Below are 14,222 nucleotides of genomic sequence, written 5' to 3'. Positions count from 1 at the left end.
GGAGTAAAGCTCTTGGGGGTGATTTTGCAGACCAAGAGGACAGCATGGGCGAGTAGAGATGGGAGGAAACTCCAGACTCTATAACAGGGAAATGGGCTGAAATGGAACGGAGGTGGGATTTGGTGATATACAGCCTTAACTATTCCAACTGTGCCCTTTTGCTTCCTTTCTGCAGGATTTCCCATTCATTCCCATTATCTTGAGAGCCTCTCAAGACTCTAGGAGTTCAGGATGTTGGGGGCGAAACTCCAGAAGGATGAAGCAACTGGGTCCAAAAGATTCGAGGACTGGAGAGTGGGCAACAAAGCTTTTAGGACAGACAGCATTGAGCGGTGAAAGCCCACTATTGACCAAATGCCACCCAAGCTCCTTTCACATCAGGTGGTCTAATGTCAGAGGCAACTCTTCAATTCTTTCAAGAGAGTAAGAACTAGAAGAACAAAGATCTCCAGGAAATCTACCAAAAGATGTGGGTCATCCAAATGGTAAGAATGGGCATTTTTCCATGGGCCCATCAATAAAAGTTTTCATTTTTCATTGCTGTATTTAAAATGTGGCCCCTGAGTTGGGCCTGTGCAAACAAGTTGCTCATCAGCATAGGAACTCATGAAGACTCACATCTACCTGGACCCAAACTGCACACATTTTCTTGTCAGCAATTCCTGAAGGAGCTGCTTCTATGCTTAACTCAGGCACACAAGTAGAAAGAGTTTTGGAGCAAGAAAAGCATTTTTCCGTTTGTGTAATTCTTTTCAGATTACAAAGCACTTCCACGTAATTCTCAGGAACACAAGCATCTCTTCGAATCAGCATTATTTCCGGGTTTCTGCGTTCTTTCAAAATAGCATTTGATAAATGAATGTTTGATTCATTCAAAAAGTATTTATCAAGGGATCCCGATGTTCCAGGCATTATGCCATGCTTTGTGGAGACAAAGGCAAAGGAAATCCTCTCTACCTTCAAGTAGATCATAGTCTAATGGAAAAAAACAGTGAGCAAGTAGGAAAACAGCGAGATGAAAGTTTCATCCAGTTTGCTATGGAAACACACTATAGAGAGGCCATTCAAGTTTGAGTCTAGTCTCAAATGAATGAATATATGAATGAATGAATGGATCAAACATGTTTTGCCTTTAAGGTAATGCCCCACCTCCTTAACAAGAAGGAACAAAGACAGGTCCCTTCCTTACCCGAATTCTAGTACTGCTTCAATTCAGTGTAAATCTCTGTATACTGAGCACACATTATGCACCAGACATTATGCTAGAGTCTGTATGTCTGGGGACATGCTAATGAATTAGATCAGGAATCCGCGAACTTTTCCGGGAAGGTTGGATGGTAAACATTTTTGGTCTTGCTTGCCGTAATATCAACTCTGCCATCATAGTGCAAACAGCAGCCGTAGACAATGGATAATCAAATGGGTGTGGCTGTGTTCCAATAAAACTTTATTTACAAAAAATGTTTGGTCCTGGGCTATATTTTGCATGCTCCCTGAGTCAGATGAACCAAGCTCCCAATCTAATGGAGTTTACAACCTCACCTCATCTTACTTCCAATTGACTTGGGCGCCATTTTCTTCCATCTCTACACTTGTGCCCTTGCTGTTTTATTTGCTTCCAATGATGTCTCCACCATCTATTTCTTTGCTACCCCCCAGAACATCCCCCCAACCTCGAGCGCTACACACAACACACTGATAACTTTGAATTCAGAAAGACTTTCTTGAGCAAGATGAAAAAAAAAAAATCTTGAGCATAACAAGAAAATGTAACTGACTTCACTATAAAAATATAGATTTTTTTCAAAATTCTCCACATAGTAAAATACCCACCGACAGACTGGGGAAAATATTTGCAAGAATAGACTCAAGATTACAATCCGGAATATATAAAAAGTTCCCATAAATCAATAAGAAAAAGGCAAAAAAAAAAAAAAAACAGAATAAAAACAAGCAGAAAATATGAAAGGGACATTCACGAAGAGAAATGTAAATGGAAGTCAACATATATATGAAATGTTGCTCATTTGTTAATGAGAATGTGTGAAATGAAAATTAAAACAATAATGCAGGGGCATCTGGGTGGCTCAGTCGGTTAAGTGTCTGACGTCTGCTCAGGTCACAATCTCACAGTCCTTGAGTTCGAGCCCCGCGTCGGGCTCTGTGCTGACGGCTCGGAGCCTGGAGCCCACTTCGGATTCTGTGTCTCCCTCTCTCTCTGCCCCTCCCCTGCTCACACTCTCTCTCTCTCTCTCTCTCTCTCAAAAATGAATAAATGTTAAAAAAATAAAACAATAAAAAATAAAATAAATAAAACAATAATGCAGTCTCATTGTTTGACCAAAAGTTAAAGAGATAAACAATGTCCTAGAAAAATGAAAGGTGATAAGTAATGTCCTACATTATACAAAATGGATGGAAACAGGTACTTCCATACATCAGTGATGGAAGTGTACTTTCATAAAGCTTACTGGAGACATAAACGGTGGTACCTGAACGATTGTAATTGTGTGTACCTTTAAACCCAGGAATTCTTTGCTTAAGAATCCTCCCTAATATATACATGTGTGTACAAACATACATGTTTAAGAGTCTTTGAAATAATGAAAATCTGAAACCAATCTGGATGTCCAAGTTAAATTTTAATGCGCAGAGTATACGAAAATATGTAACAATGAAGAAAAGTGAGCTAAGTCTATGTTAAATGGTGAAATGCAAAGATACTTAACGTATATTGATAACTGAAAAAAAAGTCATAGGGCGATAAATATTGTATGATTCCACTTTTTTTGTTTGCTTATTTATTTATTTAGGAAGAGAAAGAGAGTGAGTGCATGGGGGAGGGGTAGAGACAGAGAGGGAGAGGGAGAGAAACCCAAGCAGGCTCCGTGGAGCCCAACGTGAGACTCAAACTCATGAACCGTGAGATCATGACCTGAGCTGAAATCAAGAGTTGGATGCTCAACCGACTGAGCCATCTAGGGGCCCCGATTCCACTTAAAAAAAAAAAGAAAGAAAGAAAGACCTATGTGTATGTTTTTTGTAAAAAATAGATATTATCTGTATATGTGTAGCATATATAATCAATGTAAGGTCCACAAGACTTTTGTGCAAATTACAAAAGGTGCCTTCTCTTGAAGATAGTTTACTTCCAGCTGTCAGAAAATTATAATAATATTCTGATTTTGTTAGCACAAGACATTTTAATAAATGTCTGTTTAATGGATGTCCTGCTAACAAACCGGCATGATAACTACACAAATCTATGATATCTACATGAGCAGTTTATTACCTGCAAACTCACATATTTCAATGCTTAGAAGAAAGTCTGAAGGCAAGAACTAGCATGAAGGTAAGGGGTACCATTCATGTTTACTTTCCCTCTATATTTTTAATGGTTGAATCTTTTGTGATGAGACTGTTGGTGTATTGCTTGGGTAAAATAAAAGACAATTTAAAAGAATCAGTGAAAAAAAAAAAAGATCCACAAAGACTCTAATTACCCAAACGAATATTTTAAAAAATTGTTCTCTTTCTTATAAATCAGAACTAAATATTTGGAAAATGGAATGGGGAAAAAAATCCGATTTACAACGGTAACAAGAATGATGCAATTGGAAATAAATGTAACAGGAAGTTTGATCATATGCCTACCCTATGACTCAGCTACTTAGTTGGTAGGTGTTTACCCAAGAAAAGTAAAAACATGTCGGCAAAAAAAAAAAAAACAAACTTGTATCAGTCTGTTTATAACAGCCTCATTCATAAAATGAAACAACCGAAATATCTACCCATAGAAGAATCTATAAAAAGTTTCATGGAATACTCATAATATGACACCATGAGAAATATCTACTTGGTCTCTGTCCCAGGTTCCTGAAACAGAACCCCCACAACCCTTGTAATTTCCTTATAGGGACACTAGGAGCCTCTTTTGCTCTGATAGTTGAGCTATGACCCTGGTTCCCTACACAGAGCTCCCAAATCCCTTGGAATTCTCTGGGGGATAGGCTCACCAGGAAATGAGGTGACTCTTGACCAGCTCCTAAATAGCATCAGGATGGGAGCTGGTCACCAGAAAGACCGAGCCATGATTAAAGCTTTTAGCCCACTGCTGTTCCCCATCCTCTGGGGGAGAGAAGAGGGGCTGGAGATTGAGTTAATGATATATTGTGCCTTGGGCTCCTGGGTGGCTCCGTCGGGACTTTGGCTCGGGTCATGATCTCATGGTTTGTGGGTTCGAGTCCCGAATCGGGCTCTGTGCTGACAGCTCAGAGCCTGAAGCCTGCTTCGGATTCTGAGTCTCTCTCTCTCTGCCTCTCTCTCTCTCTGTCTCTCAAAAATAAATAAACAACAATAATAATAATAATAATAATAATATATTGTGCCTACCTGATGAAGCCCTCACAAAAATCTCTGAACTGGTGTTCGGAGAGCTTCTGGGTTTGTGAACACATCCATGTGCCAAGGGGAGGTGCACCCCAACTCCAGGGGGACAGATGCTCAAGACTTCCAGAACTTTCCCTATGTTAGACTTCTTTATCTCCCTGTTCATCTGTATCCTTTATAACATTTTAAAATAATGAACCAGGAAACATAAGCAAGCATTTCCCTGACTTCTATGAGCCACTCTAGCAATTTCCTGGACCCAGGCAGGGGGTTGTGGGAAACCCTGATTCTGTAACTGGCTGGTCTGTGTGACAAGCAGAACTTATGATTGGTATCTGAATGGGGCGGAGGGGCCGGTCTTGTGGGACAGAGCCCTGTAGGGCTTGCACCAACTCTGGGTGCTTAGTGTCAGAATTGCTTAATGTGGGGTGGGGGAGAGAAAGTCCACGCATTTGGTGAAAGAACATGTGTTCTCCCTTTAAGTAGCATTCCATGATTTAAAAATGTTGCGGACTAACACTTAGCAGTAGAGAGAACAAACCACTCACATACACAATTACGTGGACGAGCAAAAGAAGCCAGACACAAAGGAACATTCACCGTGCACGGTTCGATTACAAAGGACACAAAGGTTGCATTTACGCGGAGCTCTCGAACCAGCAACACGAATCTCCGCTGATAAGAAATCGGAGCAGTGATTCCTTGTGAGGCAGGGAGGTTGAAGGGAATGAGACACACAGAACTGACTGCCGGCGTGAAGGAAATGTTCTGTCTTGCTGGGGTGTTAGTTCCATGCGTAGATACACTTGTTACGATGCCTCCAAGTGTCAGGTTAAGATCTGTGCATTCACTGTGCATTGTATCTCCGACAAACATCGAACAGAAAAGAAAGAATTGTGAAGAAGTACGTAATGGGGGAGTATTCGACATTTCCTTGAAGACATGTCAGATTTCTAGTTAGTTACAGTAGATGGAGGGAGGGACGCTGGGAAGTTTTCCTGCCTGTCTGCACAGTTTGTTGCAATTCTGTGTACGGGGAAGGCTGTTGGATCTCTGTCAGTTTAATCATCGCTTTCCAGCGTGGCAGGCCCTGGTCGACATCCTACACTGATTAGCAGGGACTGTTAGAGGCTTATGCAAATCCGGTTCACGGGGCATCAGCGAATTCCCGAGACACAGCCACAGCCACTGCTGTCTAATGATCCCAGATGGTGTTCAGCTGATCAAAGTGAGAGACTTCGAGAAAGAAACTGCCACATCGTATACAATCCATCCAGGAGTTTGTAAAGTAAATAAATGAATAACAATGACTACCATAGGAGCAAAATTTAAGTAGACGTGTCTTGTTTTTACAGCAATTCCCCAGCAGCAGAAAAGTGAGAGGAGAAAGATTATTTCAAAGCCGGTGCAGGGGCATCTGGGGGCTTAGTCGGCTGAGCATCCAGCTCTTGATTTCAGCTCAGGTCATGATCTCACAGTTCATGAGATCGAGCCCCGTGTTGGGTTCTGTGCTGACAGCTTGATTCTCTCTTTTCCTCTCTCTCTGCCCCTCCCCTGCTCTCTCTCTTCCTCAAACTAAAGGAATAAACTTAAAAAAGAAATAAAATAAAAGCCAGAGAAAATGCACTTCGAAATCTGCACGGCACAACCCTAACCTCCCACCGAGGTCGTTCCTCTTCTCTGATGGCTCCGGAGAGACTCAGGAAGAGACTGAACCAAACACCAGCTGCTCAGACTCGCTCACCATCCTGTCCCCATCGAGATAATGAGAACATGACCCTGTCTGCGAGCAGAGTCAAACGGAAGTTAATCTTAATTAAAAAAGAAAATAAAAACACAAAAGTGCACTTTGTCTCATGAAGCCCACTGACCTGGTGAGCTCACTCCCTGAACCGGCCGGAGCGGAGCATCTGAAAACGGAAGACTGCACAGGTGGATGCCAGCCCTGAGCAAGACCTCCTCCCTCTGAGTCCCCTGTCTCCTGTGACACCTTCATGTCCTACAGGCGTCTGCATGGCACTCCAAGATGAAGCCGTCATTCCTTATTCCTGAACTATCTTTTAATTTTTTTTTAAAGGTTTATTTACTTTTGAGAGACAGAGAGAGACAGAGCACGAGCAGGGAAGGGGCAGAGAGAGAGGGAGACACGGAATCCGAAATGGGCTCCAGGCTCTGAGCTGTCAGCACAGAGCCCGACGCGGGGCCCGAACCCACGAACTGTGAGGTCGTGACCTGAGCCGAAGACAGACACTCAACCGACTGAGCCACCCAGGGGCCCCTTATTCCTGAACTCTTATTCCTGAACTATCTTACACAGTAAGATATATGTAGCTGGTGCTCATAAAATATGGAGTCTGCTCTGAAGGCTGACTAAAATATATATATATTCAAGGAATTTCCAAGAATCAAGGCAGCTTGAGCACAAATGCTTAACTGTACAGCTCTCCTCCTCTGCACTCCATTTATTTGTTTTAATGTTTACTTATTTTTGAGAGAGAGAGAGAGAGAGAGAGCACATGAGTGGGGGGGGGGGGGGGCAGAGTCGGAAGCAGGCTCCAGGCTCTGAGCTGTCATCACAGAGCCTGATGAGGGGCTCGAACTCATGAGCTGTGAGATCATGATCTGAGCCGAGGTCAGACTCAACCAACTGAGCCACCCAGGCGCCCCTCCACACCCCATTTCCGACCTCCCAAATCACAACTGTAATTATCAAGGAAATACCAAAGTACAAGGAAATCACACGTGGAAGGCTGAGAAAGAATGTCACCCACGTACCATTCACTTGGTAAGTTCCAGGCACGGTGCTAGGTGCTGGGCTGTGTGCTGTGAATGATACTTCTGCTGGATATGCGGGAGAAAGCACGACGCATACGGCTTTGAAACGAATATGCTGTTCCTGGGATCCTGTAATGAACAATGAGTCTGACACCCTTTCAGAGTAAGGGTGTCACATACCTACCCAGAGTAATAATTGTTTACTGTCTCACCTTAAAAAATTGGCAGAAGTAATTGAGGGCAGGGACTCAGTCAGGTATTTCTACGCCCACGTTCACAGCAGCGTTACTGACAGTTGTAGAAACCCAGGTGCCCATCAATGGAGGGATGAACACAATGTGGGGTAGACACACAATGGACTATTTGTCAGCCTTTGCAAGGTACGAAATTCTGACACCTGCTGTAATATGGATGGACCGTGCAGATGCTGTGCTTAAATGAAAGAAGCCGGTCACAAAGGGCGGACATTGTATGGTTCTGCTTATAGGAAGTACTTAGGAGAGTCAGATTCATAGAGAAAGAAAACAGAACAATGGTCACCACGGTCTGGGTGAAGAGGGAAATGGGGAGTTATGGCTTAATAGGTACCGAATTTTCATCTGGGATGCTGGAACAGTTCTGGAGATGGATGGTGGTGATGTTTGCACGACACTGTGAATGTGTCCAGTACTACTGAATTTTATGCTGAAAAAAATAGTTAAAAGGGTGTGTTTTATATTATGCATATTTCCCACAATAAAAAATGCCCAGCAAATGATAACCAGACACGTGAGAAAGGCCTCTGATGGAAAGAGAGCAAAACGATTACATATAAATAAGGGACCTAGATTATTCAGAGACAAGTCAAGAAGCAGAGGAAAAATGTACAAAATAGCATCTTATTTAGAAGATACTGCCCCTACAAACCACATATTACAAAAAGAACAGCATACTACACAAATTATCATTTCTTTTTTTAAAATTTTTTAAATGTTTTTATTTATTTTCGAGACAGAGAGAGACAGAGCATGAGCAGGGGAGGGGCAGAGGCAGAGGGAGACACAGCATCTGAAGCAGGCTCCGGGCTCTGAGCCCAACAGAGCTCTGTCAGCACAGAGCCCAACACGGGGCTCGAACTCATGGACTGTGAGATCATGACCTGAGCTGAAGTCGGATGCTTAACTGACTGAGCCACCCAGGTGCCCTTCATTTCTTTTTTTTTGAAATGTTTGTTTATTTTTGAGAGAGAGAAACAGAGCATTGGGAGGGGCAGAGAGACAAGGGGACAGAGGATCGATCTGAAGCTGTCAGCACAGAGCCCAGTGTGGGGCTCGAACACACGAATCTTGAGATCATGACCTGAGCCAAAGTCAGATGTTTAACACACTGAGCCACCCAGGCGCCCCACAAATGATCATTTCTAAAAGAAAGAGCATTTGGAAATTAAAGCATCTGAGAACAGAAATCCAGTAATAGAATATAAAGTTGAGGAAATACTCCAGAAATGGACCAAAAGATCAAGAGGTAGAAAATAGCAAAGGAACAAAAGAGTATTTTTTCAGAAATTACAGTATGTGAATAATTGGACTTCCAAACAACAGAGAAAATAAAGGAAAGGAAATCATGAAAGGAAATAATAGGAAAACATTTTTTCAGAACTGAAAGACATAAGTGTCCAGATTGAAAGGGCCCATGAAACACTCTGCAAGATGAATAGTAAAAAGCCAGATAAGGCACATCGTCTTGAGTTTTCAGAACACTGAGGATAAAGGAAGGGTTCCAAAAATATGCAGAGAGGAAAAAATAATAGGTCCCATGCTAAGGATAAGAAATCAGAAACACAAGGGGGCGTCTGGGTGGCTCAGTCAGCTAAGGAACCGACTTCGGCTCAGGTCATGATCTCACAGTTCGTGGGCTCGAGCCCCGTGTCGGGCTCTGTGCTGATGGCTCAGAGCCTGGAGCCTGCTTCAGATTCTGTGTCTCCCTCGCCTCAAAACTTTTTCTTGCTGTTCAGTCTCTCTTAGGAACCTACCAAGAATTAAAGATAAACAGTAAATGTGAAGTGAAGACTTTCCAAGATAGCTGTGCTCTACAGTCTAGGGCAGGCTTAACTTCTGCAATTAGACTTCAATGTTCTTAATTTCTCTTGACATGCAAGCTGCAAACACTTTGCATGGTCTCATGTCGTCTGCCCAGCGAACCCTACAAAGCAGACGTGATTTTTAATTCCCATGGTTAAAGGTTAAATGGGCTGTATGTCAGGGGAAGGACCAAGTTCTGGGAAGAGATGAACTTACTTTTGATACATCGAACTGGACGACGGTTGGAAAAATGGATCTGAAGCTTAGGACACAAAGTCTGGGCTGCAGATGCAGATTTTAAGAGGAAAATGAAATTATGGGAAAGGATGAAATCACCTATGGAAGTCATATTTTAAAATTTTTAAAGTTTATTTATTTATTTTTGAGACAGAGAGAGAGAGAGAGAGAGAGAGAATCTGAATCAGGATCCAGGCTACCAGCACCAGAGTCTGACACGAGGCTCGAACTCACAAACCACGAGATCATGACTTGAGCAGAAACTAAGAGTCAGACACTTAACCGACTGAGCCACTCAGGTGCCCCTGGGTGTCAACATATTTTAAAGACAAAGGGAAATGATAATGAATAAGAGAACAGATCAAGATGAATAGAATAGAAATAGCAAAGTGGCATCAGTAGAAAGAATCCATGCCTTGTAGAAATACCAAAAACTACCAGTGAAAAGGTTTTGCCTGTGTAGCTGGAAAAAAAATAATGAAAAGAGGCCAAGATCAAGATCTGTCTTAGTTAAGTTTGTGATGTTACGGAAGAGGGGGAGGGAGAGGGAGAAGTAAGTTAGAAATGGTAGAAATAGAAAACCCAGGAGAAAATGTGCGTTTCCCATTAAGGGAATCAACCCCCCTGCGAATCTCATGCTTCCATGAAGAAGGACTTGTATGAGAACAACACTCCTACCTTTCCTCTCCACCTCCAGTAATTTCCCTGCATAAAAGGAGCGGTGGTTCAGCAGGTATTTGCATTTGAGAAAAGGAAGAGACCGTGTGAGGCCCAGCCCCTACTCTTGCCCCTCTTTGGTCAAATCCATCAGCCTTAAAAGCATACACCCTGTGTCCTTACCTGCTAGGTGTTGGGGGTCCAGCCCTCAGGGTGGAGACACGCACTTGTAACCTGACTCAGTCAAAACTGGAAGGTAGAAACTAACACGCCCCTTTGGCCACAGTTCTAAAATCACCTTCTCCGATCAGCCTTAGGACGATGCAACTGACGTTTTGATCTTCCTTCTCCTATTTTCTGGCTCTCAAGTTAATCCCAAAGCTTGTTACCCACGTGAGTCATATACGGTGCTTTATATGGCCGTGTAATTGGACAGGCATAATATCTGCTAATAACATGTCCCCCTCAGGGGCTGCCTCATGCTCTGCATAACTTCTATAGAATTCGAGTCTGCTATGCCTGCAAGAAAGCAATGATTACAGAATCTGAATTTAAATAGAATGCTGCAGATCTGTGAGTACCAACATGGCTCGCTGTGGACTGAACAAGCAAGGTGCAGAATAATACATACCTAGGACATTAGCTATGCATATATTTTTTGAAAAAATTAAAGTTTATTTATTTCTTTCGAGAGAAAGAGAGGGAGCATGAGTCGGGGAGGGGCAGAGAGAAAGAAGGAGGCACAGAATCCGAAGCAGCCTCCAGGCTCTGAGCTGTCAGCACAGAGCCCGACATGGGACCCGAACTCACGAACTGCGAGATCATGACCCAAGCCGAAGTCAGTCGCTTAACTGACTGAGCCACCCAGCACCCTAGTTATGTATATTTAAATGCAACCTATTTTCTGATTCAGATGAAATGTTTTTTGTTTTTCTTTTTCTCTCCTTAGAACCTCGTAGGACCTTTTCTATATACTCATGTTCTGAATTTCCTGATGACACTTGTCGATGAACCTGAGAGACAAAGATCCTGACCTCACTGAGCTTACATTCCAATGGGTAGAAAAGGACAAATAAATGAATAGATATGTAACATGACAGGAGTTTATGACTTAGAAAGAATAAACAAATCATAGCAAAGGAGGACCCCCCCCCCTCCTCTTCCCTGGGTTATGGCTAAGCTTTTGGTGGTTTGCATAAGACAGAACCACTATATGTGGGGGGAGAGGTACGCTTCTGAGTGGGATTCCAAACAGCCTTTCCAGGTGGCCATACCGATTCATAATCCCACCAACAGTAAGATTGTCTCCCCCTGCCCGCGGTGGATGGGTACGAAAAATATTATATCGATTTTCATTTCCTTAATTTGCGATTTGCCTCTTGGTGTAGGTCTTCTATTGAGTTGTCCAACTGATTCATAGTTCTCCATGACAGGCCTGGTTTCTGGCTCCAGGATTGTCAGCGTCCCCGTGGTGTTCTTCCCACAGAGTCCTTCCTGGAAAGAGGACATGATTCACTCCTCGAGTTTGGTTCAATTGCCCTGTTTGTATTTAATTCCTGCTCTGGGCTCAATTGGGTGGTTTCGCCACCAGCATCTTATTCAAGCTCACCACACGCTGAAAGGTAAGCGGTGAGTAGCCTTGCTGCACAGATAAGCAAACAGACTCAAAGATGATAAATTACTTATTTCAAGTTCCCACAGCACATAATCGCGGGAGCCAGGATTCAAAGCCATGCCTGTTGATTCCTTTTTTTTTTATTATTAGTTTTCTTTATTTTTGAGAGGCAGAGAGAGACAGAGCGCGTGTTGGGGATGGGCAGAGAGAGAGGGAGACACAGAATCGGAAGCAGGCTCCAGGCTCTGAGCCATCAGCACAGAGCCCGACGAGGGGCTCGAACTCAAAGACCGTGAGATCATGACCTGAGCCGAAGTCGGATGCTCAACCGACTGAGCCACCCAGGCACCCCAGTGCCTGTTGATTTCTAAAGCCTATGCTCATCCCCCTTAAATATTCTCCTTGTCAGATTTTAGAAGCAGAATCCAGTCTCGTACAACGTTGCCTATGTTAAGGTTCAACCAAATCCAGATGGGTTCTTGCCACGATTCACATAAACAAAGCCTCTGCAGCCGTCTGCAGACCTTCTTGGCTTATCCTCCACCTGAATCCAGCCCTAAAAACCTGGTTTCGTCTCTAAAACGCGAGAGCTCCCTTTCCACTTAGGTAGGTTGTAGGGGCTTCCCTCTCAATTCTGGGTCTTGGATCGCTCTCCACACTGCTTGACAGTGGCCCAGAATGTTCTCATAAGATGTTCTTCAATTGTTTCTCCTTTGAAATGCCATAAAACCAGGAAGAATGTCTAGGAGGAATTTTTCTGGCTTCCAACATCAAGGATGACAGTAGCATCCATAACTGGAAGTGGCTGCCTCGTGCAAGGTGACGGGGATGCTGGGGTCCCATCTGGACCCTGCAGGAAGGAGCGCTGTGATCCATTAGCAATGTCTGCCCTGGGCTCCTGGGGGAACCCCAGGCCTTTGGGGCGGTTGCTAGGAGACGCTGACCCAACAGGAACACGAAAACATCACTGGGATGAGCCAATTAAAGGTCATTTGTCCTACTCCGACCCAAAGTGGGCACCACCCTGAAATGAAAAATTTTAAAGCCCATCCATCTCTGCTGAGGCTTTTTACAACTTTCTCAGGGGGTCCCAGGGAGCAAGGTTTCTCCATCTAAATATCCTAAGATGTAGTGCTGTTTTCTCAGAAGGGGAAATTTTGTTTATTACATACCTTGGTAAATGGGCTAAAGAAACCTAAAGAGAACCAAAGAGAAGACAAGAACACACGCAAAAATAAGGGTGTATTTTAGGGAAGTTTTCAGTGATTCCGCTTTGCCTTGTTGAAGTAAATTAGCAAACACAACTTTCATTAATAAAAAGAGAAATCATTTGCTTTTGACTTCTCCCTCCTCCCCAGATGAACACATACTGGAAAAAAAAAAGTGTAAAGAATATTGGTTCAGATGAGAGCCAATTAGGCCTGGGTTGCCCACCCGTGACCATCTGGCTCAGCTGCCAGCCGTGCAAAAGGAAATATGCATATCATACTTGTCCAAAGCGTACATTTTATGGAGGAGGAAACTGAAGCCCACTGAGGTGGAGCCATTTCTCTGTTACAACTAGTTCTTGTGGAAGGAGAAGTACCATCCATCCCTCCTGCTTTATTGGCTTGGCATTACTAACCCAATAGCCCCTTGTCACATGAGAATACAACCATGGCCATCCACTCCATCACTGCGTCTCTCATCAAATCTAGGTGTGGGAGACACAGAATTAAAACAGCACAGTCTCAGGGCGCCCAGGTGGCTCAGTCGGTTAGTCGCCTGCCTCTTGATGTCAGCTCAGGTCATGATCTCACAGTTTGTGAGTTCGAGCCCCGCACCGGGCTCTGTGCTGATGGCTCGGAGCCTGGAGCCTGCTTTGGATTCTGTGTCTTCTTCTCTCTCTGTCTGACCTTCCCCCAATCACACTCTGTCTCTCTCTCTCAAAAATATTAAACATATTAAAAAATTAGGAAAAAAACAAAAACGGTACAGTCTCAGGAAGCATCTAGACACCCACAGCCTGGTGGGAAGCAGGCCAGGCAAACCAACAATGGCAGAGGACTCTTGGCTCTCCTGAAGAGGGCATGGGCAGATTTTTAGACCTTAGACCTTTCCACTACTCCACCAGCACTAAAGCCTTTTTTTTTTTTTTTTTTTGAACAAAGAAACATATCTTTAACACTTCATGGTAGTTCACGCGGTTCAGCGGCATTAACTGCTTTCCCAGTGTCGTGCAATTCTCACCGCGCTCTCTTTCCAAAACGTTTTCATCACCCCAAAGGGAAACTCTGTCCCCACTAACAGCAACGCTCCCCATGTCCCCCTCCTCCAGCCCCTGGTAACCTCTAATCCTTTCTGTCTCCACGGATTTGCCCGTTCTAGATGTTTCATGTCAGTGGCATCGTATGGTGTTTACCCTCTTGTGTTGGCTTATTCCATTTGGCATAACGTGTTCAAGATTCACTCACGTTCTAACAGGTACCAGAATTTCATTCCTTTTTAAA

Source organism: Panthera leo, chromosome E1 (genome assembly GCF_018350215.1).
Source record: "Panthera leo isolate Ple1 chromosome E1, P.leo_Ple1_pat1.1, whole genome shotgun sequence".
Taxonomy (NCBI): Eukaryota; Metazoa; Chordata; class Mammalia; order Carnivora; family Felidae; genus Panthera; species Panthera leo.
The sequence above is the reverse complement of the archived record's forward strand: the minus strand, read 5'-3'. Positions refer to the sequence as shown.